Below are 25,851 nucleotides of genomic sequence, written 5' to 3'. Positions count from 1 at the left end.
CACCGCAGCCCTCACACCTCCTCCCCGCAATAAAAACAAAGACAGAATTCCCCTTGTCCTCATGTATCACCCCATAAACCTCCCGATTCTCCGCCACGTCAGCCACCTGCAATCTGACTCCACTACCAAGGATATATTTCCCTCCCCACTCTTATCTGCCTTCCAGAGGGACCGCTCTCTCCTTGACTCCCTCATCTGCTCCACCCTCCCCACTAGACCCATCACCCCCGGCACCTTTCCCTGCCACCACAGGAAGTGCTACAGCTGCCCCTACACCCTCCCCCCTCACCTCCATCCCAGGGCCCAAGAAAACCTTCCACATCAACCTTCAGATGTACAAAATGATCAGAGGTATAGATAGAGTAGACTTTTTCCTAAGGGTGGAGGTAGCTATTATGAGGGGGCATAGTTTTAAAGTGAGTGGAGGTAGATATAGGGGAGACGTCAGAGGTAGGTTCTTTATTCAGAGAGTGGTGGGGCGTGGAATGCATTGCCGGAGAGGGTGGTGGAGTCGGCCTCATTAGGGGCATTTAAGCGGCTATTAGATAGGCATACGGATGATAGTATAAGGTAGGGGTGGAGGTTAGATAGACCTTAGATTTTGGCTAAAATTTCGGCACAACGTCGTGGGCCGAAGGGCCTGTGCTGTGCTGTACTCTTCTATGTTCTATATTCTATGTTCTATCAAACAGATGTTCACCTGCACATCTGTCAATGTGGTCTATTGTATCCAATGTTCCCAATGTGGTCTCCTCTACATCGGTGAGACCAAACGGGGGCTCGGAGACTGCTTTGTAGAACACCTGCGCTCTGTACGCGACAAACGACAACACCTCCCAGTCCCGAACCACTTCAACTCCCCTTCCCACTCCCTGGATGACATGTCCATCCTGGGCATCCTCCAGTGCCACAACGATGCCACCTGGAAACTGGAGGGACAACACCTCATATTGTGCCTTGGAAGCCTACAACCCAATGGTCTCAATGTGGACTTTACAAGCTTCTAAATCTCCCCATTCCCCAACCTCATCCCAAGACCAGCCCCCTCTCTCATCCCCACCTCCTTGAGCTGTCCATCTTCTCTCCCACCTATTCGCCCCTCCCACCTCACTGACCAATCCTCAGCACTACCTACCTGCTATCACCGCCCCCCCCACCTCTCTTTATTTCAGACCCTCCCCTCCCCTCCCCAATTTCTGAAGAAGGCTCCCACCTGAAACGTCAGCTTTCCTGTTCCTCTGATGCTGCCTAGCCTGCTGTGTTCCTCCAGCTCCACACTGTGTTATCTCAGACTCCAGCATCTGCAGTTCTTATTATCTCTCCATGGGCATTCTTGCATCCATTACCTCAGTCACCTCTTTGAAAAAAATCAATAAGGTTTGTCAGGCATGACCTACCTTTCGTGAATCCATTGCTGGCTGTCCCTGATTAACGGAAAAATTTCAAGGTGTTCAGTTACCCCCATCCTTGATTATTGTCTCCAGAGATTTCCCCACCACAGACGTCAGGCTAACTGATCTGAAATTCCCTGACTTTCCTCTTTCACCCTTCTTAAAAAGTGAAGTGATATGTTCAATTTTCCAATCCAAAGGGATCATCTCTGTATCTAAGGAACACTGAAAGATCATAGTTATGGCATCTACAATATGCTCCCATATTTCTTTTAACACCCTCAGGTGGAAACTGTCAGATCCTGGGGCTTTATCACTCCTTAGTTGCATTAATTTCCTCATTATCAATGCTTTACTTACATCAATTTTATTCAGTCCCTGCCTCCAATCCACGGTAAATTTCCTAGCATGGCAATACACTCAATTTCTACAGCAGTGAATGCTACTTTGCCAGTGGCTTCCAGCCTTTGCCTGAATGTCTCTGCGAGCATTCCCATAAACATCCAAATCCCCTCCCTGTAAAACCCCCTGGACTTCACACCTTGCAGCTCCCTCCCTAACCTGCCTATATGAGCTGGCACATGCCTATATTTCCCACCCAGACACCTGGCATATGAGTTGACCATGCCAGGTGTGGTCCTTCACTGCACCCCCTTTTTTGAAGTCAGGATGCTCCTGACCGTAGGCAAACCCTTGCCCCGCCTAACCCCTTTCCAGTCCCACTTACAAATACCGTTGCCCTTCGTCACAGTTTTCATCCAGCCTTGCCCCACGCCACCCCCTCCCCCGCCCTGGACCTGTCCCAAAGAATTGCTTGTTGATGTCTCATTCCTGCAGCCAGCGGATAGGTGCTATATTCCAGAAGCAGGGAAAGTCCCATTGGAATTTTAATTTCCTGGGCAGTTCCCACCCAGTCTGCTCTGACTGGGATTCTACCTGGTCCCTGGATGAGTGCAGTTCCAACAGCTCTCAAGAAGCTAGACATCATCCAAGACAAAGCAGCCCACTTACTCAGCACCCCACCAACCACCTTCAACATACACGCCATTCACTACTGACGCACAGAGGCTTCTTCATTAGACCTGAAATTAGGGACCAGGTAAATGTGGCAACCCAGCTCATTCAAGTGGAATGTGTGGCTGTTAATTTATAGGAATTTATGGATCCCCTTAGACCATAAGACCATAAGATTTAGGAGCAGAATTAGACCATTCAGCCCATTGGGTCTGCTCCAGTATTAAGTCATGGCTGATCTGTTTCTTAACCCCATTCTCCTGCCTTCCCTCATAAACTTTGATCCCCTTACTATCAAGAACTACTATCTCTATCTTAAATACACTCAATGACTTGGTCCCCACAGCCCTCTGTGGCAGTAGTTCCACAGACTCACCAAACTCTGGCTGAAGAAATTCCTCCCAATCTCAGTTCGAAAGGGTTGTCCTTTCACTCTGAGGCTGTGCTCCCAGGTCCTAGTCTCTCCTACTCAGGGAAATATCTTCTCCATGTCCACTCTATTCAGGCATCTCAGTATTCTGTAAGTTTCAGTGAGATCCCTCACCATCATCCTTCTCAACTCCATCGAGTACAGACCCAGAGGCCTGAAGAGACAAGCCTTTCATCCGTGGGATCATTCCTGTAAACCTCCTCCAGACTGCCTCCAAGGCCAGCACACTCTTCCTTAGACACAGGGCCCAAAATATTCCAAATGTGTTCTGGCCAAAGCCTTATACAGCCTCAGAAATACATCTCTGTTCTTGTATTCTCGCCCTCTTGAACAGAATGCTAACATTGCATTTGCATTCCTGACTGCCAACTGAACCTGCATGTTAACCTTAAGACAACCCTGAACTAAAACTCCCAAGTCCCTTTGTGCTTCAGATTTCTGAAGCATTTTGCCAATTAGAAAATTGCCTATGCCTCTGTTTGTCCTACCAAAGTGCAAAATCCCACACTTTCCCGCACCCTATTCCATCTGTTACTTCTTTGGCCACTCTCCTAGCCTATCCAAGTCCTTCTGCAGCCTCCTTGCTTCCTCAATACTACCTGATCCTGCACCTATCGTTGTGTCATCTGCAAACTTAACAACACTGCCCTCATTTCCTTCATTCAGGCTGTTAATGCATAATGTGGATTGTTGCAGACCCAGGACCAATGTCTGCAAAACTCCAATAGTCACCATCTGCCATCCTGAAAAAGACACCTTTATCTCCACTCTCTGCATTTTGCCAGTCAGCCAATCCTCTCTTCATGCCAGTACCTTGCCCCTAACATCAAGGGGGGGTTTTACCTTAATTAACAGCCTCCTATGCAGCACCTTGACAATGGCCTTTTGATAATCCAAAGACATCACATCCACTGGTTCTCCTTTGTCTAACTTGCTCATTACCTCCTCAAAGAATTCTAACAGATTTGTCAGGTATGACCTCCCCTTCACAATGCAGCGCTGACTCAGCCCTATTTTACCACGTACTTTCGAGTACTCTGAAATCACGTCCTTAATAATGGACTTTAAAATCTTACCAACAACTGAAGCCAGACTAACAAGCCCATAATTTCCTGTCTTCTGCCTCCCTTCCTTCCTAAACAAGGATGTTATATTAACTATTTTCCAGTTCTTTGGCACCATCCCGGACTCCAATAATACCTGAAAGATCACCACCAATATCTCAACTATCTCCTCAGATATCCCTTTCAGAACTCTGAGATGAAGTCCATCTGTGCAGGTTATTTATCCATCTTCAGATCTTTCAGCTTCCCCATCACCTTCTCTATTGTGATGGCCACTACACTTACCTCTGTCCCCTGACTGTCTAGAAGTGATGGTATGCTGCTGGTGTTTTCCACCATGAAAACTGACATAAAGTACAAATTCAGTTCCTTGGTTATTTCTTTTTTCTCCATTATTACATTTTCCAGCAATTCAATCTCCTCTTTTGCCTTTCTCTTACCTTCAAGATGTTTACAAACACTCTTATAATCTTGTATTATACTGCTAGCTAGCTTACCATCATATTTCATCTTCTTACCTCCATCCTTTTTTTTTTAGCTATCCTCTGTTGGTTTTTAAAGGCTTCCCAATCCTTTAGCGTCTCTCTAATCTTCACCACATTGTACATTTTTTCTTTTGTTTTTATGCTGATACTGACTTCCATTGTTAGCCATGCTTGCCTCTCCCTCTCCTCAGTATGTTTCTTCTCCCTTGAGATGAACTTCTGCTGTGCCTCCCAAATTATCTCCCAAAACTCCGGCCATTGCTGCTCCATTGCCTTCCCCACTCGGCTCCCCTTCCAATCAACTCTGGCCAGCTCTGCCCTCATGTCTTTGTAGTTACAGTTACTCAATTGTGACACCATTGTATCCAATTCCGGCCTCTTCCTCTCAAACTGCAAGGTGAATTCTATCATATTATGCACACTGAGCCTTAGGGGTTCACTGGTTAGCACACTGACAGGGACCCAGGTTTGATTCCACCCTCAGGCAACTGTCTGTATGGAGTTTACACATTCTCCCCATGTCTGCGTTGGTTTCCTCCCAATGCTCTGGTTGCCTCCCACACTACAAAGATGTGCGCCTTAAGTGGATTGGCCACACTAAATTGCCCATAGTGTCCAGGGATGTGCAGACTAGGTGTGTTAGCCATGGGAACCGTAAGGTTAGAGGGATAGAGTTGGTCTAGATGGGATGCTCTTCACGGGGTCAGTGTGGGCCCGATGGGCTGGATGGCCCGCTTCCACACTGTAGCGCTTCTATGATTTAAGACATAAGTGAGCTTTACACCAAACCATTCAGGTTTGGTTTTTCTGTGTCTTTTTTTATATAGGTTTGAGACATTGTTTAAGGTCCGTTCGCAAAACAGGGCATAACTCCTAGTTTAATTCAGGAGCTTCCTTCCCTGTTCTAGTTCAGAAACGCTCTTCAAATTTTTGGGTGCCAGTTGGCATGAGTTAAAATTTATTCCATATCAACAAATACTTAATTCATGAAGAAAATGACTCACATGTTCAGTGAAGATATTAATTAATTTAGACTATTTTTGGGAATCATTGTCAGTGCTCTGAAGTCAGGTAATCTTCAGCTGGTGTGCTGAAACTCTTATGATCAAGAATTATTTTTGATGATAATCTCATTTTTCGCTGCATTAATCAACCTGCATCGGGTTACCGCTCTTAAATACATCATTAAATATTTCCTAATGGATGAAACTGACTCAATTTACGTTTAATGGTACTGCCCAGTTGTGCTGGCTCACGGAAGATTTAGCATTTGTGATTATGCAAATACATCTTTGGTAACCTTGGGAAATCTAACGAGTGCAATTCCAAGCATGTTTTGGACTTAATTTCCTGATTATATTCAAAACAGAAGCTCAACATTGCTTTGTTTTAAACTCAGGCCAGATGAAAACGTTAAAGACCAAACAATGAATTCAGAGGATGAGCAATGAGAACTAAATGATACTATTAAATTGTTTAAAATGCAAGTGATCGATATGAGAGCACGGATTGTAGCTTAATCAAACTGCAGAAGGTCTAATCAAAAGCTAGTCCCCTTCGGCTGAGGGAGATGTTGCAATGGGATTTCTCATTTTCAACAACAAAGGGACAATATTGTGCAGGTTTTCTTATTTCAGCCAAGAGCAGAGAAATAAAGTGTGGTGTTTCAAGAGAGCTAGCTCTCCCACTTAGATAAAACAACCACAGATATGTTGCTACAATCTAGTCATTTACAACATCTCAATTTTGGGAGGGGGAGGGGGGAAATAAGGACATGAGATGGTTTTGGAAAAGAGTTGAGGATTGACATCTGCCTGGTGCTGGGCATGACTTGTCCTTCAGTCCTTTCCTGGATTACCCAGTCCATTGGCTACAGGGAGATTCCAACACACTCATTGTATGGGGAGCCGCAGTTTGAGGGAAATCTGAAGGATTCTTGCTGATCAGTGATCTCTACTGTAAAGTTGGTCTGTGTGTGAGCAAGTCCATACTTGGTTGGGATCTCCCAGGGGGAAAAGCCAGGAAAGAAAACAGTTAAAAAAAAAACAAGTGTAGAAATTGCTGAAAAAGCTCAGCAGGTCTGGCAGCTTCTGTGAAGACAAATCAGAGGTAACATTTCAGGTCAAATGACCCTTACTCAGCACAGTACAAAACAATAAAACTTGGAAATGAACATTCTAGTCTTACTGGCACATTGTTCTGAGATATAAATCGAACCAGTATAAATCATTCACATGATTTACTGGTTTTTTCCTTCTGGGCTAACTGACCTCCTGCCAGCCTCCACTCGAATAATCTACCGAAATTGACAGTCCATGAGAACCAATAAGAACCAGAGAAACATCGTAAAAGATCTGATGGGAAGGGGTGATATTGTAGGACCTTGTGAGTTTTAGAAGTCAACAGCTGAGAGACTCATCAAAGATATCCAGCATGAAAAACCAGTAAACCCACATACTTGTCCCACTCTCACCACGTATATTTCCAAATGTCTGTCCAGTAAAACCAGTACATTCAGTCCCAGGGTAAATGAGACATACTTCAACACAGAAGACCAGTATGTCTCATTTACCCTGGAAATCATAGAATCCCTACAGTGTGGAAGCAGGTCATTCACCCCATCGAATCCACACTGAGCCTCGAAAGAGCATCTCTCCCAGACCCACCACATCTGAGTAACCCTGCATTTCCCATGGCTAATCCACCTAGCCTGTGCATCCCTGGCCACTAGAGACAATTTAACATGTCTACCCCACCTAACCTGCGCATCTTTGGATGGTAGGAGGAAACCAGGGCACCTGGATGAAACCCACTCAGACACGGGGAGAATATGCAAACTCCATACAGACAGTCACCTGAGGGTAGAATCAAACCTGGGTCCCTGGTGCTGTGAGGCAGTAGTGCTAACCACTGAGCCGCCGTGCCACCCATTACACACAGAGTATAAATGGGACCTTCATTTATCGCAACAGCCACCTGTTGAAGTTTCATAGCCTCCCTGTGGGTAAGGTACATTCTGTCCAATCCACATTTATCGTAAGTCGAGTTCAGGAACCCAGCCTGTGAGGGACCCCATTACCAGCACCTTCACCAGGAAATTTTCTCTCAGTCAATGACCACCACAGAAATGTAAAAAGGAGGACACAGTCTCGTATGTGCCATTTAGGACCTCAGCTTATTACAAATCAATTTTCCACCCATAAGAGCTCTTTCAAAGTAGGGTACCGTTATAATGAAGGAAATTCAGCAATGAACTTGAGAAAATTTGGTGATGTTGTTTCAGGAATAGTGATTGGCCAGGACATCAGTAGAACTCCTACACTCTTCAAAGGATAGAATTGTAATTTGTAAATTCACCTCATGTCCAGATGGGACCTTGGTTTCACATCTCATCCAAAAGGCATCATGTCTGACAGTAATCAGGACCCCTCCCACCCTGGTATACTCTCTTCCACCCTCTTCCATCAGGCAGAAGATATAAAAGTTTGAATGTATGTACCAACAGATTCAAGAACAGCTTCTTCCACGCTGTGATCAGACTTTTGAATGGGCCTCTCAAATGCTAATTCCGATCTCTCCCTCTCTGCACCTTCTCTCGTACTGTAACACTGCATTCCACACTCTGTTCTGCTACTCTGATACACTTTGTTTAGTATGATCTCCCTGTATGGCATGCAAAACAACACTTTTCCCTGTATATCAGTACATGTGACAACAATAAATCAAACTCAAACACACTACTGCAAGCAGTGTTAGCTCAGAACATGGCTAGTTGGCTATAGGATTATCCATTGGAAGATAGCAAGAACTGCAGATGCTGGAGTCAAAGTCAATACAGTGTGGAGCTGGAGGAGCGCAGCAGGTCAGGCAGCATCAGAGGAACACGAAAGTTGACATTTCAGGTCAGGACCCTTCATCATTCTGATGAAGAATCCTGACCCGAAACATTGACTTTCCTGTTCCTTTGATGCTGCCTGACCTGCTGTGTTCCTCCAGCTCCACACAGGGTTATCCATTGGATGTGGCAATACTTAAGGTCCATTTTTTAAAAAAAAGGTAAGCATGGTAAGTTTGCTGGTGTACATCTCCAGTCTCAAAAGTGTTTCATGACAATAGGATCTTCACTGCCTCCATTCAATCAGTGACAGCTGTTAATAGTGATCATCTATTCACAGCCAGCCATCCTACAGGTATGAAACTTCTCTCACATCTGCTTCACGTTGAGGTTAAATCCTGATTATGTGTGTGTGTGTGCATAATCTTCAGAGAGGAAAGGATGTGGGAAGGCTCTGAGTTGAAGCCTTGCTCTCATGAAAAGCATTTCTCCCAGGCTCACCAATTCAAGTGGGAGAACATGTTCCGAACATCAGGTAAGAATCATAAACACATTCTCTTCCATTTTTAGTAGAGATTTTTTTTGTGTGTTTCATGCTTGTTCCGTAACAGAATTCTCAGCTATAGTAAATGCTGTCTTCTGCAGGATCTATTATGCTACGTTATATTGCACTCACAGCGCTACCTCCGATTAAAATGCTGACATCATCAAGATGGCGGCAAAGTTGGTCCACTACAACCGCCCTTCATTTTTTTAATATATCTTTTCTTGTTTCCTTTTCTTTACTTGCTTTACTTACCATTGGCAGCAGCGAGGAATCCCAGCGCGGACATCGTGGCGAAGGCAAGTGAGCCCCTACTTACTTTTCTGGGGCGACTACGGGAGCCGGCATCAGATTGGGCAGCTGCTTACACCAGCGGAGGCGACGTCGGCGTGGTAGGCCCCAGTGGTGAAATATGGCACCTGAGGATCAGCGACTTCAACACGTGGGTTAAGCCCAGCGCTGGCAGTGCCAAAGCGGTGGCAGAAGGTGGCACCATCGATGAGTTGGGCATAGCGGCAAAAGATGTGACTTTGATGTTGGTGGGTCCGGCGCAGGTAGCGACAAAGCGACGGCGGAGGAGAATATGCTCCGCGGTGAAACAGAGCACCTGCAGAGATTGGGTCTGGTGTAGACAGCGACAAGGCACTGGGTGAGGGGATGGTGGCGCAGGCATCATCGATGATGAGCAGTCTCAGGACTCTCCTTAAACTGTAATCTTTTAATTTTTTTCTTCTTCTTAAAACTATTCAAAATGGCACTCGATCATGGTAACAGTGGAAAAGCTTTTCACTGCATTTTACTGTTTTTCTCACTGTGAAGTACATGTGACAATAAAATAAATTATTTATTCATAACCCAGTCAGGAAATCACCTTCCCACTAGAAAATCCAAACTTTTGTACAAATTCTCAAACATGTAGGGACATTCATAAAAACAATAATACAGCTTAATAAAATGTGCAACTTAGTTAGAGAATCACTATGTTATGCAATATTACTCTCACCTCTGAGACAAGTTGATGGGTTTGCATTAGACATCACAATTTGACCATATATTGCAAGCTCCTGAGACAAATCCTTCTGTTCCTCTTTCATTCGTCCTGTGAGATCTATTCCTTCCAAGTTTTTGCGTCTCGTTTCATAAGTATCACTAGCAAGACAAACATTTTTTTGTCCTCATTGCCCTTGACTAGTTAGTGTATTAGGGATGCCATCTGCAAGCTAATGGTTGGCATCACAATATAGATTATTGATGCAGTGATATTGTCCATCAAGTCTAAAATTATATGTGAGTCAGACAAACACTTTGGCAGAATCCAGTGCTGTTTATTTATGTATTCAACCATCTTGTAACAGTTATTGCTTCATTTTTATCCCACTCTGAATTGTGCACAGATATGACAGCACCCAGAAAAATTACAGTCACATTGATTTCATTGTTGACACCACAATGTGTGTTGTGACAAAACCCATCTCCTGTTGTGTCCAACTGTATTTGGGAATACGGCAATAAATGAACTCTAACATCAGAACACACTAAGTTGCTAGGTGACTATATGCAACTCCGCCCAGCAGGGCTCAGTACAAGATTTTCAGCAGGTTACTCAGGTCAGTTTAAGGGTTTCTAAATAAGAGTTCAAAGGTTTCAGACAGTAAGTGCAGTCATTGGAACAAGGTTAACCAGGTGGACCTAATAGAATCTGAGTTCCCTGAGTGGGGCTGTTAATCTGGTCCAGTCAGGGAGCCATAAGACCATTAGACATAGGAGCAGAAATTAGGCCATTCAGCCCATCGACTCTGCTCCACCATTCAATCATGGCTGATAAGTTTCTCAACCCCATTCTCCCGCTTTCTCCCCATAAACCTTGATCCAATGAGAATCGAGAACCTATCTGTCTCTGTCCTAAATATACTCAAGGACCTGGCCTCCACAGCCTTCTGTGGCAGTGAATTCCATAGATTCACCACTCTCTGGCTGAAGAAGTTTCTCCTTATCTCCGTTCTAAAAGGTCTTCCCTTTACTCTAAGGCTGTGCCCTCAGGTCCTTGTCTCTCCTACCAATGGAAACATCTTCCCAACATCCACTCTGTCCAGGTCATTCAGTATTCTGTAAGTTTCAATTAGATCCCTCCTCATCCTTCTAAACTCCAATGAGTATAGTCCCAGAGTTCTCAAACGTTCCTCATATGTTAAGCTTTTCATTCCTGGGACCATTCTCGTGAACCTCCTCTGAACCCGCTCCAGGGCCAGTATATCCTTCATGAAAAGTACATCCCTGCTTTTACATTCAAGTCCACTCAAAATAAATGCCAAAGTTGTATTTGCCTTTCTAACTACTGACTCAACTTGCAAGTTTACCTTGAGAGAATCCTGGACTAGAACTCCCAAGTCTCTTTGCACTTCAGATTTCTGAATTTTCTCCCCATTTAGAAAATAGTCCGTGCTTTTATGCATCTTACCAAAGTGCATGACCTCACACTTTCCCACATTGTACTCCATCTGTCACTTCTTTGCCCACAATCCTAACTTGTCCAAATCCTCTACAGCCTCCCCGCATCCTCAATACTACCTGTCCCTCTGCCTATCTTAGTATCATCTGCAAACTTAGCCAGAATGCCCACAGTTCCATCATCTAGATCATTAATGTATGAAGTGAAAAGTTGTGGTCCCAACGCTGACCCCTGTGGAACATCACTTGTCACCGGCTGCCATCCTGAGAAAGACCCTTTTTATCCCCACTCTCTGCTTTCTGCCAGACAGCCAATCCTCTATCCATGCTAGCACCTTACCTCTAACACCGTGGACCCTTATCTTACTCAGCAGCCTCCTGTGCGGCACCTTGTCAAAGGCTTTCTGGAAGTCCATGTAGATAATATCCATAGGCTCTCCTTGGTCTAATTGTTTGTTACTTAAAGAATTCTAAGAGATTTGTCAGGCATGACCTCCCCTTGATGAAGCCATGCTGACTTTGCCCTATTTTACCATGCACTTCCAAGTATTCAGAAATATCATCGTTCACAATGGACTCGAAAATCTTACCCACGACCAAGGTTAGGCTAATCAGCCTGTAGCTTCCAGTCTTTTGCCTTACTCCCTTTTTAAACAGGGGTGTCATGTTTGTGATTTTCCAGTCCTCTGGGACCGTCCCTGACTCCAGCAATTCCTGAAAGATCACCACTAATGCTTCCACTATCTCTTCAGCTCTCTCCTTTAGAACTCTGGGGTGTAGTCCATCTGGTCCAGGCGATTTATCCACCTTCAGGCCAATCAGTTTTTCAGGCACATTCTCCTTGGTGATGGCCAACATACTTAGCTCTACCCCCTGACTCTCATAAATTTTTGGGATAGTACTCATATCTTCCACCGTGAAAACTGACGCAAAGTAATTATTCAGTTGCCCACTACTATCTCTCCAGTGTCATTTTCCAGTGGTCCAATGTCCACTTTTGCCTCTCCTTTGCCCTTTATATACCTAAAGAAATGCTTACGGTCCGCCTTTATATTACTGGCTAGCTTACCTTCATATTTAATCTTCTCCCTCCTTATTTCTTTTTTATTGCCCTCTGTTGGTCTTTGTAAGCTTCCCAATCCTCTGGTTTCCCACTGCCCTTCGTCACATTATTTGCTTTCTCTTTAGCTTTTATGCTGTCCCTGACTTCCTTAGTCAGCCATGGTTGCCCCATCGTTCCTGTACCATACTTCTTTTTCCTAGGGATGAACTTTTGCTGCCTCTCCTGAGTTACTCCCAGAAACTGCCATTGCTGTTCCACTGTCTTTCCTGCTGGACTCCTCTTCTAGTCAATTCTGCCCAGCTCCTCCCTCATACCCCTATATTTGCCTTTATTCAGCTGTAATACCATTGCCTCTGATTCAATCTTCTCCACCTCAAACTTCAGAGTAACTTCAAACATATTATGATCACTGCCTCCTAAGGGTTCCTTCACCTTAAGCTCCCTTATCAAGTCTGCCTCATTGCACAACACTAAATTGCCTGTTTCCTAGTGGGCTACACCACAAGCTGCTCCAAAAAGCCATCTCGTAGACGTTCCACAAATTCCTTTTCTCGCAATCCGCTACCAACATGATTTTCCCAGTCCACCTGCATATTGAAATCCCCTATGAACACCGTAACGTTGCCTTTCTTATACACCTTTTCTATCTCCTGGTATATCTGGTGCTCCAGCTCCTGGCTACTGTTTGGATGCCTGTACATAATTCCAACTATGGTTTCTTTATCTCTGTGGTTCCTCAACTCTACCTACACAGAGTCTACACCATCTGACTCTACGCCATTTCTTACCATTGATTTAATTTCATATCTTACTAATAAGGCAACCCCACCCCTTTGCCCACCTGCCTACCTTCTCTGTAAGATGCATATCCTTGGATATTCAGCTCCCAAGCCTGATCCCCTTGCAGTCATGTTTCCATGAAGCCCACCACGTTATACCTACCAATTTCGATCTGTGCCACAAGCTCATTTACCTTCTTTCTTATACTGCATGCATTCAGATTTAAGACCTTCAGTCCTGTATTAACCATCCCTCATCTCATTGTCACTTGTTTATCCAGTGTGCTTGAAGTTTGATTTTTAACTCTTTCCAAACACTCTTTCCTATTTGTGTCTGTGCTGGAGACTTTAATAACCTCTCCTGAGTTCTCCTTTTCTGCCATTTCTTTCGTATTTTTCCACACAGTGGAATCTACCTCTATAGATGTTACCCTGTTGCTTTGTTCCCCACAGGGGAAGTTTTACCCTTCCCTTCCACCCCACTCTCAGTCCTGGCTGACAGATATAAGTAGGAGTGTCAGGGGTTTTGTTCACTATGAGAGTTGGTTCTGAGGCAGATGGATCAGTGTTAAGGACTTCCCATGTGTAAATAGAGGGTGACTCGGTGATGGAATACCGGTCTCTGTGGAGTTATTTCAGTGGCAATGTGAATGGGATGTGACTTTAGTTTAACCGTTAATGAGATGCTGAGAGACCATTTGGAAAGTGGGATTAATGATGTGACCATGGAGAAGCACCTACTAGCTGAAGACCAAATGAACTTCAAACAGGCACTACAACTAGCTTCATCATTGGAAAATGTGGCAAGTGGAGAATATGAGTTGCAGGATATTCCAATGGAAGTAGACACCCTCATCAGCTCAACTGAGCTTGGGGAACACCACTGAGTGATGGAACTTGTATAGCCTCACTCAGGACATATACTGAACAGAGGGACTCTAGGTCAGCCCATAGCAGAACCCCAAACAAAGCCAAGCTTCAGCCACATGGACCCAGGCCAGCAGGCCATTGTAGTTGCTGCTGGTATGCAGACTCAAGACAGCAAGAGTCCACTAGGCCCGAACTGAGAAATGAACTCATAGGTCAGTATCCAGGAGAGTGCACATCCTGGAATGCCCACCTACATCTGGTTTGGAACAGATAAATTGCTTAGCAGTATTCAAATCAGAACCAATCAAAATAAACATCTGGTTAAATGGTTACCCAGTCCGAATTAAAGTTGCTACTGATGCGGGTTTATCAGTGATTGCAGAACCAGTCTTTAACGAAATTCGCTCTGGACTCCAGCCCTTAAATTTGCATAAGGCTTCAGCTAGACTGAGAACCTATACCAGATAACAATTACAGATTAAGGGTACAAGTTTGGTTCCGGTCTCATAGCCAAGACAGAACCTTTGAGGAAGTGAAGAAGCAGCTTTCATCATCTGAGGTGTTGGCACACTATGATCCCAAGCAAGATCTGGTGCTGACATGTGATACCTCCCCATATAGTATCAGGATAGCGTTGGCTCACAGGTGGCCCAGTGGAGAGGGACGCCCAATAGCGAATGCTTCCTGAACTTTTTCTGATGCAGCGTGCGAATACTCCCAGAGAGAGAAGAAGGTTTGGCAGTCATCCAGTGTGAGAAAGTTCCACCAATATGTTTACGGACATAAATTTGTAAGAGTAACAGACCACAAACCCCTGCTAGGGCTACTCAAAGAAGATAAGGCTAATAGGGAAGGAGAACCACTTCCTGATTTAGCTAAAAAAGTCTCTTGCAATTAACAAGATGTGGTTTACAGGTTGCATCGGAATAATAACAACTGTGAGAGAGGCTTTGAGAAGGATTAGGTCTTATGTCTCATTCCTTTGGGAGCCTATTTTGTCCAACACAAGTCCACATGGTATCATCATAGTATGTGATGTCTATGGCACCTTCAGTTTTGACACTTTCAGGTGCATAGACAACATCTTTCAACATGATAAAACATCCTGAGGCTCTCCACTAGAGTACTACGAAACAAAATTTGACACTGAGCTAATGAAGGATATATTCAGCTGAGGTGAGGTTCAGCAAGGATTCAGTAGACTAAGTCCTGCATTAAGAGAGTCATTTTATGAGGAGAGACAAAGCAGGCCTTTAATTAATATCATAGAATCCCTACAGTGTGGATGCAGGCCATTGAGTCCATAACACCCCTCCAAACAGCATCCCATCCAGACCAGCATCCCCCTACCCTATTCCTGAAACCCTACATTCTCCATGGCCATTCCACCTAACCTGCACATCTTCGGCCTGTGGGAGGAAACCGGAATACCTGAAGGAAACCCACGCAGACACGGGGAGAACAAACTCCACACAAACAATCAACCGAGGGTTGAATCAAACCCGGGTCCCTGGCACTGTGAGACAGCAGTGTTAACCACTGAGCCAACCCATGCTCCTTGGGTTCAGAAGAATGATGTGTGATCTTATTCAGATGTTTAGCTTTCTTAGTGAGATCGACTGAAAGGCTGTTTGTCCCGATTAGAGAGGCTGGAACAAAGAATTGAAGTCTCAGGGTTAAGGGCTGGCTATTTAGCACAGAGATGAGGAGAGCTTGTTCCACCCAGAAGGTTGTGAATGCATGGACTTCTTTACCCCAGCGAGCTGTATATTTTTAGTAAATAGATATGTTCCAGGTGAGATCAATCGGTTATGAGCACTTAGAAAATCAATTGATATGGGGGTTGAACAAGAAAGTGGAGTTGATGCAGAAATTTAGCCACAGTTTTCATAAATGGTGGAGCATGCTTTAGGGACAGTATGGTCTCTTTGCTTATTTTTTATGTTTTTAAGTTTTCTGGCCAATATTAACCTGTCAAACAACATTACTAAAACAGTCATCATCACATGGTTTTATTTTTTAATCTGCATTGTGGTAAAATTCACTTCCAGATTTCTAGCATTGCAACACTGGCTACAATCCAAAAACACATTACGAATGTATCAATGTTGGGACTTTCTGAGGTTAGGGAAGGCACAATATAATTTTAAAGTTTTCTTAATGCGGTGCATTAGACACTAAGAAATCTGCCTAAGATTCGTACATTTACATTCTCTTGGCTCCTTTGGGTGAATTACTCTAAGTATGAGTGTGTGCCATGCAATCGTGCATTGTAATTAAGGCTGCTCTCAGGATGTCACAAATGACAAAATTTTGCAATATAATAACCTCAGAGTGGTTTGGCAGACTGCAGAGACAAACAGCAAACGGAAGATTTTTTAGCCATGAAATCAGGTTAGTAAATATGAGAACGAACAGTGATAGTTGATGAGGCTCAGAGGCAGAAGTGGACTGAAGGAAGAACAGATAATAACTGCTGTGTACAGACTGTCTTTTCAGCTAGTTAGCTCCGTACGAGTAGAATCGTTCAAAACTGAAACAAGCCTGATGATGCTAACATCTCTTTAATTCTAACTTGTACTAGCAAAACTCAAAATGGACCACCGAAATTTTATGTTGCATTGAAATAAAGAGAATGTGGTACAAAACAGAGAAAGAGGAGATCGACACTTTTGCAAGTAAGTATCATGCCCAGAAGGGAAACATTGGATCAGTTGGACCGAAGGGTCTGTTTCCATGCTGAATGAAGCTATGATATTAATGAAAGTCACCTGGAAATTGCAAAGTGCCTGGTCATAATTGTCCCACCTTTCTCTGATAGGGTGTCATGTCAAAGGATTGGAGCTGTTACACTCTCATTCAAAAAGGAGTGAGGGATAAACGAGGCAAACAGGTTAGTCAATGCAATGTCAGTGACAGGACATCTTTTACAGAAGAACAAAGAAATTTAATCACAACAAATCCTCCTATTTAAAATGAAAAACGCTGGGAGGAGTGGTAAATTAAAATGTTAGGTCACAGAGTCATACAGAACAAAACAGACCTTTCAGTGCAACCAGTCCATGCTAACCATAATCCAAAACTAAACTAGTCTCACATGCCTGCATTTGGTCCATATCCCACCAAACCTTTCCTATTCGTGTACTTATCTAAATGTCTTTTAAACATTGTAACTGTACCCACATCCACCACTTCCTCTGCAAGTTCATTCCACATGTGGACCACCCTCTGTGTAAAATGTTTGCCCCTCATGTCTTAAACACAGAACATAGAACAATGCAGCACAGTACAAGCCCTTCGGCCCACGATGTTGTGCCGAACTTTTACCCGAATCCTAAGGCCTATCTAACCTCCACCCCTACCTTATACTATCATCCATATGCCTATCTAATAGCCGCTTAAATGCCCCTAATGAGGCCGAATCCACTATCCTCTCCAGCAATGCATTCCACGCCCTGACCACTTTCTGAATAAAGAACCTACCTCTGACGTCTCCCCTATATCTACCTCCACTCACTTTAAAACTATGCCCCCTCGTAATAGCAATTTTTAAATCTCTCTCTTCTCACCTTAAAAATGTGCCCCCTAGTCTTGAAATCTCACATCCTAGGAAAAAGACAACTACCATTAACCTATTTATAGCTGTCATTATTTTATAAACCTTCGTAAGATCACCTCTCAACCTCCTAAGCTCCAGTGAAAAAGTCCCAGCCTATCCGGCCTTTCCTTATAACTCAAACCTTCCATACCTGGCAACATCCTCATAAATCTCTACTGAATTCTCTCCAGCTTAACAATATCCTTCCTATAGCTGGGTGACTAGAACTGGACAGCATATATCTGAAACAAATCCCCAGGACATCAATTTCTGGTTTCAATGGTGCTGGGTGTGTGTTAGTATGTGTGTATGTATGTGAGTGTGTGTATGAACGTGTGTAAGCAAGTGTGTGAGTGTGTTTGTTAAAGTGTGTGTGTCTGTATGTCCGTGTGCGTTAGTGTGTGTGGTAGAGTGTGTGTCTATGTTAGTGTGTGTTTCTGTGAGTCTGTTTGTTTTAGCGTTAGTATGTGCATTTTAGTGTCTGTGTGTGTGTGAGTGTGTGCATTAGTGTGTGTGTTTGAGTGTCTGTGTATGAGTGTGTGCATGTCTGTTTGTGGCTGAGTGTATGTGTATGTTAGTGTGTGTGTGTTAGTGTGTGTTTGCATGTGTGTGTTAGTGTGTGTTTGCATGTGTGTGTTAGTTTGTGTGCTTGCATGTTAGAGTGTGTGTGTGTTAGTGTGTGCATGTGTGTAGGTGACTGTGTGCATGTGTGTGTGTGTTTGAGTGTGTGTGTGTAACTGTATGTATTAGAGTGTGCGTGTAAGAGTGTGCATTACTGTGAATGTTTGAGTGTCTATGTGGAAGTGTGTGTGTGCCTGTGTATGTGAGTGAGTCTGTGTGTTAGTGTGTGTGTGCATTAGTGTGTGTGTGTATGTGTATGTTAGTGCGTCTGTGGAGTTGCGTGTGTGAGTACATGTTAGTGTATCTGTGCGCATGTGTCCGTGTCTGTGTGTGAGTATGAGTGTTTGTGTATGAGTGTGCGCGAGTATCTATGAGTGTGTGCGTGTTAGTGTGTGTGAGAGTTAGTGTGTCTGTGTATTAGTGTGTGGAGAGGGTGCATGTGTGAAAGCACATTAGCGTGTCTGTGTGTGTGTCTCTCTGTGAGTAAATGTTACTGTGTGTGAGGATGTGTGTGTGTGCGCACGCGTGCATTAGGGTGTCTGTGTGTATGTGTGATATGTCGGTGTGTATGTCTGTTTATGTGTGTGAGTGTGTGCAAGTATGTGTGAGTGTGTGTAACTATGTGTGAGTGTGTGTGTAAGTGTGTTGGTGTTAGTGTGTGCATGTGTGGGATATGTGAGCATACATTGTTGTTTCTGTGTGTGCGTGTGTCTGTGTGTGTGTTAGTGTGTGTATGTATGTGAATGTGTGTATGAATGTGTGTAAGTGAGTGTGTTAGAGTGTGTTTGTTAGAGTGTGTGTGTATGTCTGCATGTCTCTGTGTGTTAGTGTATGTGTTAGAATGTGTGTTAGTGTGTGTGTGTGTCTATGTTAGTGTGTGTGTGTCTGTGAGTCTCTCTGTGTGTGTTAGTGTGTTTTAGTGTCTGTGTGTGTGAGAATGTGTGTTAATGTGTGTGTTTGAGTGTCAGTGTATGAGTGTGTGTGTGCCTGTTTGTGACTGAGTGTACGTGTGTGTTAGTGTGTGTTAGAGTGTGTGTGTGCATGTGTTTATGTGTTAGTGCGTTTGTAGGGTGTATGTGAGTGTACGTTAGCATGTCTGTGTGCATGCGTGTGTCTCTGCGGGAGTGAATGTTTTTAATTTGTGTGAGGATGTGTGTGTGAGTGTGTGTGTGTTAGTGTGTGTGTGTGAGTGTGTGTGCATTAGTGTGCATGTTAATGTGTGTGGTTGTGTCTGTGTATAAGAATATGTGTGTGTGTTAGTGTGTGTCTGTGAGTGTGTGCATTGTGTGTGTGTGCGCGCATGTGAACGCATCTGCGTAAGAGTGTGTGTGTGTGTGTGTGTGTGTATGTTAGTGTGTGTCTGTGAGTGTGTGTTCGTGTACATGTGTGTTAGAGTGTGTGTGAGAGAGAGCGTGTTAGTGTGTGTGTGCAAGGGTGTGTGTGCAAGGGTGAGTATGCAAGGATGTGTGTGCCTGTGTGTGATTGTGCGTGTGTCAATACGTATTTGTGTTAATGTGTGAGGTTGTTGACTTGCTCGCTGAGCTGGCTTGTTTCTGTTCAGACGTTTCATCACCATGCTAGGTAACATCATCAGTGAGGCCTCCAATGTATCACACACACACAGAAACACCCAAACACGGACACATACACACTCTTACAAACGCACTAGCACACACGCTGACAAATACACACAATCACACACATACACACACGCTATCACACACACATTGACACATTCATGCATACACACACTATAACACATACACACACTATCACAAATACTCAACACACTTACACTCACATACACACACACACAGACACACAATAACACACACACAGAGATACACAGACACAGAGAGACACACACTCAAATGCACACATTAAGACACACACACACACATACACAAACAGGCACACACATACACAGATGCACACATGCACATAGACCATCTTATATACACTCACATGCACACACACACCCCCACACACATTAACACAGACACACTCACTCATACACAAATAAATACACACAAACTAATGCACACACACTCACAAACAGGTACGCACATACAGAAGCACACGCACACACACAAACACACTAGCATACACTCAGACACACACAACCCACACACATATTAACCCATATGCACAGTAATGTGCACACAAACACACACACAAACACAGACAGACAAACACACACACCCCACACACATATGCTAAAACATACATACACACTAATGCACACACACACTAAAACACACAGGCACACGCACAGGTACACACACACTATTATACACACACAAATGCAAACACACACCTCACACACACACACACACACTAACACACATATGCAAACATACACTAACACACACACACTAACATTCACATGAACTAACACACACACAATCACACACACACTCATATAGACACTCTCACACACACAAGCACACATCACACTCAAACACACACACTCACACACACTCTATCACACACACACAGACACACTCATACATGCTAACATACACACACAAGCACACACAAATACACACAGACACACAAACACTAACATACACACACACATGCAAACACACACTAACACACACTCACATAGAGACAAACACACGCACACAGACACACCAACATACACTCACACACACAGCCCCGCCCACACACTAACACACACATACTAATATACACATACTCTACAATACACACACACTCACACATACTCACACACATTCACACACATACTAGCACACACACACTCACACATACTCACACACACACACACAAACACACACACACTCACAGACGTTCTAACACACACCTACACGCATTCACACACATACACACACAATAACACACACACACACTCTATCACACACACAAACTAACACACACACTAACACACACGTAAACTCAGACACACACTCGCATACACAGACTCAAACACATGCACTAACACACACACTCACACACACACTCACATGCACACTAACATACATTCACACAGAGACACACACACAGACATGCTAACATACACAAATACACACATGATCCTAAACACACACTAACACAGACACACACTCACACATACATACACTCACTAATACACATACTAACATGCTAATCCACACACTAACATGCACATACCCACACAAACAAAATAACACATACACAGACACACTCACACAGAGACACACACACAAACTTGCATGTACATTCTCACACACACTAACACACACTCACACTAACACACACAAACACTCACACATACAAACTCACATGTGCACACTATTGCACACACACAGAGACACACACACACAAACACACACACACTCTAACACACAGACACACACACACATACACAGACACATGCACACACTAACACACACACTCACATTAACACACATGCACACTAATGCACGCTCACACACACACTAATGCACACACTCATACACACATACTGACAACACACACACACAATCTAACTCATACAAACACATACACATACTGACACACACACACTTACACACACAAACTCACACACGCACTATTACACACACATAGAGATACGTATACACACAAACACGCAGACACACACACTAACACACACAACCTCACACACACACACACTCACACACACTAACACACTCACAGACACACACACACACTAACACACAGACAAACACACATACACATGCACACACACAGACACACTCTCCCGTGCATACACACACACACTAACACACGGGCACACACACAGAAGCACACTAACACAGAGACATATACAGACACACATACACACACATACTCACACACATTTATACACACACACACACTCATGCCCACATACACACAACAGATGCATGCACAATAATACACACACACTCTAACACACACAAACTAACACACACACGTACAGTCAGACACACACTCGCATACACAGACTCAAATACACTAACACAGAGACACACGCACAAACATACAGACACACACACCCATGCACACAAACTCATACACACACACACTCACACACACTAACACACACAGAGACACACACATTCTCTCATACACACAGACAGACACACACTAACACACACACAGACACACACACACTGACACACAGAAACACACACATACACATGCACACACACAGACACACTGTCCTGCGCATACACACACTAACACATGGGCACACGCACAGAAGCACACTAACACAGAGACACATCCACACACACACACACATGTGCACACACATACACACAGAGACTAGAAATGAAAAGTGAGACTAAATGAAAAGACAGTGTTTAATGATATAGTGATCAGTCTCTGGATTGTCTGTGAAGAATATGAAGTGAAATGTGCTTATTACTTTGGGTGACACCGATACCATTGATGTTGGAAGTTGAGCAGTCAATTTAAAGATTTTGGTTTCACAGCTTAGCTGAAATTATTTTGTTCTGTTTCCTTTTTAACAGTGACTGACTTACAGCAGTCAGAGCAAGATTCTGTTTACCTGAGTGTAGGCTTGTCTGATAACTATATTCGAACTATAACGTTCCCAACTGACTAGTCAATATTAGCACATCAGCCTACTAGCCCCCAGAGAACAGGGGTTCCTGTTAGTTTTTTAAACCTTTATTTGTAAATTCCTAGAAGGGTAAAATTGAAACATGTTTTTTGACTCATGTCCACAGTCTGGAATATAACCTATGGGATACATTTTGCTGCTGAGAGGAGATGATGATGTTGCCTGGCACCTCTGCCTATTGCAGTCTCTCTCTTAAATTTCCTTGGCACCATACAAAGAGTGACATTCCAGGGGTTCACACACACACATACACTCATACAGACACATGCACACACTAACACACGTGCACACCAACACATACTCACACACACACTAATGCACACACTCCTAGAAGTTAGTGAATTCCATTAATAGACATTACATTATCATCCGGGCTTGGTTTGCAGTCTTTGTTTTTTAATAAAACACATACAACTTGTCCAAAACCCCAACAGGTCCATGAGTAATCCAGGATTCTGTTCCAATCAAAATGACAAGTTAACAGAGTAAAACATTTATCCATTATGAAGCAGACATTACAATACATCAAATGTTTTCTGGATGAACAGCTTGCAGTCGCACAGCACACTAACTGCAAGCAAAGTCACAACATTGAACGAGTGTATGTACGCACGGACCACACGGAATTTATAAATGTTATCTTAAATGTCAGCGATCAGGTCTCGAATCTGTCTCTGATCTCTAACAGCACCTGAACCTTGTTCCCTGATGTTGCTTGGCTCTGTACTCTGATCACACACAGCTCCATCCTCCTATATCTTCTCCAGCTCTGGCTAACTATAACTGGAACATGGTGTTAAGAACATAAATGCAGAAATTTCAGGAAACACATCCTTCTGGGTTCATCCACTCTTCCCCATCGTTAATTTACCATCCAGGTAGATAATCAAGAATAAAAAATGTCATCCAGGGCTAATAAATGATGGTCAGCATGGATCTGCCAAAGGATATCACATTGGACCAATTTGATTATGAAGTAGCAGAAAGCGGTAATAAGAGTTGGATGGTTGATATCATGTATGTGGACTTCTGACTTCATAACTGACATGTATGTTGCCTCCAGCAGCATATTTTACCTCTTGAACCAATGCTTACATTATCCCTCATGATATAAGAAACTATACATGGATTTTGTAGCATTAAAGAATGTAAAGTATTATGATTACAGGAACTATTGTATTTAAACATCATTTCTCAGACACCTCAGTATCTAGGTTAATATTAAATAAAATATAACTGAGTGGCATTGAGCAGTTTGCTTCTCATAGCATGTCATGCTTCAAGTGATCCTAAGGTAAATTGAAGTACGATGACACAAAAGTAGGTGGGAAGGCAAGTTGTGAGGATGATACAAAGTTTCTGCAGGGGGATATATAGAGGTTAAATGAGTGGGCAAAAGAATTGACACATCGAATATAATGTCGGGAAATATGAGGTTATGTACTTTGGCAGGAAAAAAAAGGAGATAATTTTTTTCAATTGAGAAAGACTACAGGAAGTTATGGAACAGAGGGATTTGGGAATGCTCATCCATGAATCTCAAAAAGCTAGCATCCAAATTCATTGGGTCATAGGAATGGCAAATGAAATGTTGACCTTTATTTCGATGGGAATGGTGCCTAAAAGAAGGGAGGTTTTGCTAAATCTAATACAAGATAATAGTAAGGCTACAGCTGTGAACAGTTCATTCCATAATCTAGTGAAATATATCTTGGCATTGGTGGCAGTTCTGACAATTTTCACTAGTCTGATATCAGGTCTGGAAAGACTGCCTCATGAAGAGATGTTGAGCAGATTGGACCTGTACTCATCAGAATTGAGAAGAATGAGAGGAGACCTTATTGAAATATATAAGATTCTTAGGCAACTTGACAGGGTAGATGCAGAAATGTTGTTTCTCTCTGAGGGAGAGTCTTGGACCAGAGGGCATAATCTCAAAGTAGGGAGTCACACATTCAAGACAAAGAGGAAGAAGAATTTTTTGTCTCAGAAGATTGTGAAGTTATTGGATTCTTTACTTCAGAAGTTTACCAAGGTTGAGCCATTATGTGTAGTCAAGGCTAAGACAGACAGATTTTTAATCCTGTGGGAGAATCAAAGGTTATGGGGAAAAGGCAGGAAAGTGGAGTTCTGCTCCTATGTGTTATGGTCTTACATTTATGGTATTTAGGAACATTTTCAGGCAGACATAGGAAAGATTGGCCATGGCATCTTCCATTTCTGAGGGAAAAGGTAACTCATTTTGTTTTATTTTAATATCTGTGCGCACATGTTTTTGTCAAACAACCATGACCCGTGAATGAAGGTTGTCTGAGAAGAATCAGTGTGGTGTTTGGTTTGTTAGCATAGGCATGTGCCACCTTTAAGTTTTTCAGTTGTTTGTCCTACCTATGTAAAAAGGTTTAATGCATTTGGTGAAAACCCAAGATCATTTTTTTGGTTTTAACAAGAAGGAAGTTGTGGTCCTTGAGTTGGAGATTTTAAAATCTAGCAGAGAATCTAGCTGGCAATTTGAGTTCACAGCCCTTGACTTGAATCAATACTGTAAAATTATTGAGTGTATTCACTGTGAAAGCTAACCTTTTGCTCTGTTTGATTCAGTGTTTTTACAGCAATTTGGAAAGCCACCTGAAGAAAGGATGTGAAAAGAAGTAATTTGCACATTTTGTTGTCTTCTATAAATAGCCTTGTGTTACTTGCTGTAGATTCACCTACTCCAAGTTAAGTTGTCTTCAGTTTCAAATACTGGTCTGAATTAAATTGGAATTACTGATGCTGACCTTTAAACTGTGAAATCCTGGCTTTTGATGGGATTATGGTGAAATTCTGACCATGAAAATTATGCAAGAATTTCAACTTCTGGTGAAATTCTATTCTCAGGACAGACAGACTTCCGTAAAGACGTTTGGAATTTGAACTGAACATGGATTCTTTGTCGAATCAGAGATAGTAGGAACTGCAGATGCTGGAGAATCCGAGACAACAAGGTGCAGGGCTGGATGAACACAGCAGGCCAAGCAGCATCATAGGAGCAGAGAGGCTGACGTTTCGGGCCTAGACCCTTCATCAGAAAAGGGGGAGGGGAAGGGGGTTTTGAAATAAATAGGGAGAGAGT

The 25,851-nt window shown here is 43.2% G+C and overlaps 1 pseudogene; it reads left to right on the top strand.

The window, feature by feature from the left end:
- Positions 1-8,872: 8,872 nt before the first annotated feature.
- Positions 8,873-25,851, top strand: part of LOC125484647 — a 198,935-nt pseudogene continuing 181,956 nt past the window's right edge.

Source organism: Rhincodon typus, chromosome 13 (genome assembly GCF_021869965.1).
Source record: "Rhincodon typus isolate 14 chromosome 13, sRhiTyp1.1, whole genome shotgun sequence".
NCBI classification, from domain to species: Eukaryota; Metazoa; Chordata; class Chondrichthyes; order Orectolobiformes; family Rhincodontidae; genus Rhincodon; species Rhincodon typus.
Note: the sequence above shows the minus strand (reverse complement) of the source record. Positions and strands in the feature narration are given on the sequence as shown.